We start from the raw sequence: 8,308 nt of genomic DNA on the forward strand, positions 1-8,308 counted from the left end.
TGAGCTTTGACTTTGAAGATGATAAAAATCCCTATTTTTCGAATATTTTTTTCCCTGTACTCCTAATCGTTTTTGTTTTCATTATGAAAGTTGTGAATAATAAAATTCTACACAAATTTTGTCTGAAGCAACTTTATATACTCAACCGTTCTCGAGTTGAAAGACGATAAGGGCGGTAGGCTTAGCCACACATGCGAAAGGGTAAGGTCAATGTAGAATCCCAGTCTAATCTACAATTGTCAAAATGACAAGGTATTTCTATGATGACAATTTCGAAATTAGTCACGAAAATCTTAGTGTTGTCTGTGACTGAACCCTAGAATGTATAAATTTTCCAATGAGTGAATTTTCGCTTCAGCATGTATCGAACACCTCGCATTAATCGCCATATATCTCAAAAACGTTTGAACGTAGAAAAAATTGCTTGGGACAAAATTGGTAGAAAATGTTATGCTCTACAACTTTTATTATGAATGCGAAAAAGATTTGAAGCGCAGAGGGAATATAATTCAAAAAAACTTATTTTTGTAACCTTTATGGCCAATTTTTATTGTTTCGGATTGCTAAAACTGTCAGATTATACTTGAATCTTGAACCATTAGCCTCAAGATAAGAAAAAACACCACCGCGCTCGAGAATGTACACGTGACGTTTTTCTTGCAACTTTGGCGCCCTCCCACACATTTTCGACACGCTCAAATTGTCAGATTAAGACGATATATACTTTTCAACATATAATTAACCACATATATGTTAATCTGACACGCTCGAGTATGTACAATGATCGTTTTTTTTACTATTCTGACAGGCTGTCCTAGACTATTCCCCCCAAAGATTATAGAGTAGAAAGATGGGAAACGACGCGACTACAGCGATTTGAGCGCCATCTGTGTGTCAAGCGTGTTTTTAAGACGCTAGGACTGGTTAAAATATTAAATTCAGTGCCATTTGCAGAAACATATGCACTTTTGGCAATTTTGTATGATTTCAGACGTCCATTTTGATCAAAGAGGTTTTGAATGTTTTGATTCTCGTGCCGCTTTTTGTTTATCTAGCTCGTTCTTAATGCCGATTATTGAATTTTTTTGTCTTATTTCTTGGTGAAAACACCAAAATAATGTTCGAAAATTGTTGAATGGTGAAGAACTGTGGATCAAATAATGAAATGGATTTTCCGAGATTAAGTTTTTCACTCAACTAAGGAAAATTGAAGCGTAAGTATTAAAACTCGTAACATGTGAATCGGTCATTCAATGATTCTAATTTTCAGTACTCCGAAGTGAATAAAATTCTCAGGGCGTGAAGACAATGACATCAGCAAACACTACTGACTACACCATGTGCAGTGAACATTTTACTGACGATCGATTGAGAACTGTTCATCCACGTAAATTGTTGTATGCAGAAAGCATCCCTTGCATGAAAAGGGAAATAATGATCTTTATAAGTCCATCCAATGATTCTCAATTACTACTCTCTCAATATATTCAGGAATGCAGAGGTTTTATTGATATCCATTTGGGAACCGAGTGACTGTCAAATTGTTGTTTGGAAAGTCAAAGTTTTATGAAACCTGCTGTGAATGTTCTGTTCATTCATTAATTAATTTTTTTATGGTATCCAAAAGAAACCATATCATAAGGAAATCTTAAAAAAAGCACCAAAAGACTATACTGACATATACAGGTCTTGTATATCTCTGTAAGGTATTTTTTTAAGTGTGGTTCTGAAAATTCTATGAATAAAACCCACATATGTAAGTAACTGGAATGTGTATGTTATGATGGTATACTGAATATTGGTTCATATTAATTTCCGATATATGTATATTTTACAAATTCAACTAAGTTTATTAATTCAAAACAACCTATTGCACAGAAATAATACCTTCGACGTATAGCAGATCACCATATACTTAAGTGTCCTAGTCAAAGCTTCATTTATTGCCCATAATTTCAATTTTTGTAAATTTTTTATAAATTGCAAATAAAAATATAGCACATCCAACAGCGTTTTTCATTGATATCAATTGATTCCAAACAATGTTTAGATGAAAACTAACATTCTGATTACAAAACAAAACCATACTTTTGTTTTGTCGCTCAGAATGTTTGTTTTCTGATCGAAACAAAATCGACATTGAAATTCAATACAAGGAATAGAATTCGAATTTCGCGCCCCTCATTTAAAAAACAGAAAACCATTTTTAAAAAGTTTTTCTGTATTGACAGTGCGTTTTCGGCGCCATCTCATAGTCACGCGTGTTTTCACTGTCCAAAATGTAGTCGGTTTTTAGTACTAGAGATATGAGGGCGTTTCCTATCTTTCTACTCTATAATCTTTGATTCCCCCTATATACAGGTCTAATTTTTGGTAAAAGTACTCTACAATGTCCCCTTATATAAATCTGACACGCTCGAGTAAATCCCGAATTTCCCTCTTCGGCTTCCCAACTATCACGAACGATTTCAAAAAACCCAACACTTAAAAGTAAGTTGAACGCTGACTTGAATATCTGACCATTTTGAAAAATACAAATATGCTTCATAGTTCCTACTTCCTCGTATAATGCGCCGTTTTCGAGTATAATATCTGTGAAATTCGAAAAATTGGGTACTTTGGCTGAATGCAACTCTGTTAAGCATGGGCACCCAGGATCCCAGAGACAGTTGCAATGTATAGAAGGTGAAATGACGAAAATTTTCGAGGTGCAGGAGGTTATACTGCCACACTCCAACATATAGGGAAGGATGAGTTCTCATGTGTGTGAAGTTGGCCCAGCACTTTTCGATTTTCGAAAAAATTTTTGTTGTGCTGAATTGAGCTAGTTTTGTGCTGCTTTGTGCCGTAGAGATTTGTTTTCAATTCCATACGGTGCTCAAGATATTCCACAAAATGTTTGGAATGGGCCAGCCCAGCACTTTTGGGAAAAACGGATTTTTATGCCTGGAATAGATTGTGCTATACATATACTGAGTTGTGCCGTTCGAATTCTTGCGAAATTTCTCATTTCCCAAAAAATCGAAAATGAAGGAAAACATTAGCCCAGCACTTTTTTTTTTGTTCCAGAAAATGTGTGGAAAAATTTGTGCTACATCTGTGCTGACATGTGCAGTAAATATCTTCTCGAAAATTCAAATTTTCCATGATCTCATAAACATATAGAAAAAATTGTGCTACACGTGTACTAACTTGTACCGTTGAAATGTTCACGAGAATTTTTCTAGTTTCACGAATAATAAAGATTTGGAAAAAAGTTAGCCCAGCACTTTTGTTTTTTGTTCATAAAAATAAGTCGAATAATTTGTGGTACATTTGTGCAGGATTGTAACGTAAATATTTTCTCGAAAATTCATCGAATTTTCCAGGAAATCGCGAAATTGCACAAAACCTTTGCCCAGCACTTTCGTTTTTTCTCAATGAAAATATATGGAAAAAATTGTTGTGCTACACGTGTACTAACTTGTGCCCTTGAAATGTTCACGAGAATTTTTCTAGTTTTACGAATAATGAAGATTTTGTAAAAAAGTTGGCCCAGCAATTTTGTTTTTTGTTCTCAAAAATGAGTGGAATAATTTGTGCTTCATTTGTGCTGACTTGTGCCATAAATATTCTCTCGAAAATTCGGTACAAAGTCCCTACTGTCATTTCACTCCACTTCTTCATATTATCGTCCGGCAGAGTTTTCCATCTGCTTTTCCATACATAAAATGTTTATCAGCCATTTCTCGATTTGAATAATGCGCCATTATTACCAATCCAGATTATTTTTGACACACAGGAACACCATTTTTCAACAAACCCTACTATTATCTCCACCACTGATGATAATCAGAGAGTTTTCATAACCAGACGTTGTTCATCCAAAAACCTCCAAGTACTGAATTCTTTTTGAATCCGCAAAATTCTAACAAAGCTATCACCACCTGAGGTCATGTTGAAAGGGCTCTTCAGTCTGTTGGATGCATTTCAGGACCTAAATTTATATCCTCGTATTGAGAAATTCTTAAGCTACTATAGAACCAAACAAAATTTCAATTTCAAAATATTTTATTACTCAACATATTCTCCTCTTAATTGGATACATTTATTACAGCGAACCTGCAACGTCTCTAGACCTTTCAAAAAAAGTGCTTCTTCTTGCTATGCAAACCAGACCTCCACAGCTTTTATTACCTCCTCGTTGGAAGAAAATTTACGACCTTTTAAATTTTTTTTCAGTGGAGGAAAGAGACGATAGTCGGATGGATCCAAATCTGGTGAATAAGAGGGGTGTTCTAGTATTCAAACCCTAAATCACGAATTTTCTGCATGGCAACATGAGATTTGTGTGCAGGGCAGGGGTGTTGTCCCGCAAAAACAAAACACCTTTGTATAGCTTTCGGCGTATTTCCTCTTTAATTTTTACCTGCAGAGTGGTCGTTTATGTCGAATAGTAATCTCGGGTTATTGTTCTGCCCTTATCCAAAAAATCAATCATGATTACTCCATGGCAATCCCAAAAAACTGAAGCAAGAACTTTTCCAGCAGATTTTTGAACCTGAAACTTCTTAGGTCTTGGAGAACCAGAGTGTCGCAATTTCATTGTTGTTTGATTGTTGCTTTGTTTCTGGATCGTAGAAATATACCCAAGTCTCATCCATAGTAACAATTTGGTGTAAGAAGTCTACATCGTTTTCAAATCGAGCACAGATCGAACGCGATGCTTCTACTCTTGCACGCTTTTGATCAACTTTCAAACATTTGGGTATCCATTTTTCTCATGTCCAGATTGACGTGAACTATACAGGGTGTCCCGTAAAGACCACGTCAAACGAAAACGGAAAGTAGATCAGAATGTGCTCTACCTGATATGAAAAAATCGTTCATATGAAAGTCTCACAGTTTTCGAGATATTTGATGTTTTATGAAAATGTTGAATTTTTTAACTTAAAATGCTTTCTCTCTTGCGGAAGCTTCAATTAAATTCTTTTCGAATCAGTTTTTTTTTCTGAATTTTGTCGAATGATTACTTCTATTCATGCAATGAAAAATACCACAAAATATTATACAGGGATTCTGAAAATAAAAATTAAAACTCATGTTCTGAAGGAAGTGTTTTTTTGGGCTGAATTCTATCTGACGTGGTGTAAAAAAAAGACACTAGACCTTTTCTGCATATTACGTTGAAAAGTTGCCCATTTTGTGAGGATTCCGAAAAGGTAAAATACAGGTGATAACCATCTTCACGAAAAAAGATATTTGAATGTTTATCGAGAATGGAGCATTTCTGTGAAAAACTGATTTTGTCACCTTTTCCACAAATTCTTTCATTTTGCAGATTCTGCCGTAACATATTGAATAAATCTATTGAAAAATGTCAGTTAGTCCTGAAATTACTTATAAAATGAAATTATTCATTAAATGCAATGATATAATGTAATAACGCACAGGACCTTCAACATCAACAAATCCATTGTGAAGAAACTTTATAAAAATATCAATAATAAAAATTCAGGATTCTTATTAGAGCAAATGCTCAAAATAACCACCCCCTTCGCTAATACATGCCCTGCATCTATTGAGAAATTACCTGTTCAAACCATCAAACCATACAAACTTCTCCCCGCTATTTTGGCTGCTGAAATACGAATACGGTCCCTATAAGTTGTGCTTCATCTCTTATAGGATTCGAATAAATTTCATTTTTTAAAAGCCCCAGTAAAAAATCTAGAGGATTTAAGCCTGGTGAATCATTGAATCGCATCACATCATATCGATGTTCGAGAGTTCTTTAGGCAAAGAAATAAAAAAACTCAGTCAGTGAATTAGCATCTTAATGACATTTTATTAATTTGTTGATTGATTATTTTCAGCAGGAAGTGCAAAATAAAAGTATTTATGGAAAAGGTGAAAAAATCAAATTTTCATAGAAATGCTCCATTTTCGAATAAACATTCAAATATCTTTTTTCGTGAAGAAGGTTTTCACCTGTATTTTACTTTTTCGGAATCCTCACAAAATGGGCAACTTTTCAACGTTATATGCAGAAAAGGTGTAGTGTCTTTTTTTTATACCACGTCAGATAGAATTCAGCACAAAAAAAACACTTCCTTCAGAACATGAATTTCAATTTTTTTTTTCAGAATCCCTGTATAATATTTTGTGGTATTTCTCATTGCATCAATTGGAGTAATTATTCAACAAAATTTACGGAAAAAAACTGAAACGAAAAGTATTTGATTGTAGCTTCCGCAAGAGAGAAAGCATTTTAAGTGAAAAAATTCAACATTTTCATAAAACATCAAATATCTCGAAAACTGTGAGACTTTCATATGAACGATTTTTTCACATCAGGTAGAGCACATTCTGGTCTACTTTCCGTTTTCGTTTGACGTGGTCTTTACGGGACACCCTGTATATGCTGAACGCGTTCGTATGAAATATTCCGTGCTACAGATGTCCGTTTTATCCCAATTCGACGATCTGACAAAATCATGTCATGCAGGAACTGCATCGATATTTTCGGAGACTGACACAGAAACTGGCTTTATCGCTCGGTCATCATCTTCAAAGGAAAATTTCCCTCTTTTGAAGCTTGCAGTCCAATTTTTCACGATCGCATACGAAGGACATTGTTCACCAAGGGTATTAAGCATATCTTCGTAAATCTGCTTACCTCTTAACCCTTTTAAATACAGGTACTTGATGATGGCTCGATAGTCCAATTTTTAGATTTTCACAATTTCGGTGGACATCTTCTTTCTTTCGATTCATTGCGTAACTCTGGTTTACTTTTTTTACCTCAAACTTTACACTGACACTTCTGATGAGTTATTGTTCGTCGCTATGGTAACGCAATATTTTTTTATGCATGGAACCCAGTTGACCATATCTCATAACAGTTATGAAGCAGAAATGTATCCCACGCTCCTTGTTTTATAACAGATATATCACACTAAGAGTACAAATACAGAGCGCTTATGTAGCAGCTATGCTCCTATGTCCGCCTCAAACAAGGAACACATCTCCTTTCTGAAAGGAGCATAAATAGTTCAAACATGGATCATGCAAATATTTGTTTCATGGGAGATCTATATATATATTACGTTCATGTGCTATGTTTATTATGTTTCATTTTTCAAAAAAAGCATGAAAAATTATGGAAATTAATATAAACTATTGCAATATTGAACTCGTATTTTGATTTTTCAAATAGTGTGTATTTATCGATCATTTTTGAAAATAGAATTGATTATTGTTCTCCAAGAAAAATTAGGGCATGTCTTTCTAGTCTTTGCAATTTCCTGCATTCCAAAAAAAGATAATCAACAGTTCATTAATGCAGGAAAGTGCAAAGACCAGAAAGACATGCCCTAATTTTTCTTGGAGAACAATAATCAATTTTATTTTCAAAAATGATCGATAAATACACACTAATTGAAAAATCAAAATACGAGTTCAATATTGCAATAGTTTATATTAATTTCCATAATTTTTAATGCTTGAAAAGAATACTATATGCATATTTCATATCTTTCTGAAGAAAATTTTCAATATAAGTATATGATTAATTCATTTATTTCTACATATGAGGTACATGCAACACGTGAGGAAATAACTTATATCGAAATTTACACCAAAGAGTGACATTAATTATTCAAATATTATATAATTTTTATATGCTGGATATAATAAAAACATAGCCTATTATGTGTTATAGGACTGCTATGAAAATACGAGAAATGATTTTATTGACCTACAGTTCGATATCCATAGCACTTTAATTCTTTTCAGTAATTCACCATTTCACTGGAAAATCACTATGACACACAAATAACTTATCAAACGTTCAATATCTGCACTTATTAACTTTGAGTAATCCACTATTCAACTGACAAAACGTCTAAATGATAATAAATACATATCGAAACGACAGCAGTATCAATAGCATTTCTCACAATCCTCCATATTTGTTTACGTTTTACAGCGCCCTCAACGGTAGGTAGTTTAAACGCTTATGGTGTCATGCTATGTTCATGATCTCAAAATGATACATGGCAAATAAAGAACAATGTTACAAATATAATACGTGGATATCAGGGAGCGGGAACATGAAATTTACAAAATGTGGATATAATTTCGATACAGCACAGGTACATCTCAAATATCGCATCAGACACGTAATGGTTACAGAAAAATAACACATAACAGAGTTCCCCATTCGATCTCCCAAGAAAACATAACAGATATGTTACTGGTCACTTGGGAACTGTTCTAGGCTAACTAGATATCAATACATCCTCGTAAAAGTTGATTGGATGGCTTG

Source organism: Coccinella septempunctata, chromosome 2, assembly GCF_907165205.1.
Source record: "Coccinella septempunctata chromosome 2, icCocSept1.1, whole genome shotgun sequence".
Classification (NCBI taxonomy): domain Eukaryota; kingdom Metazoa; phylum Arthropoda; class Insecta; order Coleoptera; family Coccinellidae; genus Coccinella; species Coccinella septempunctata.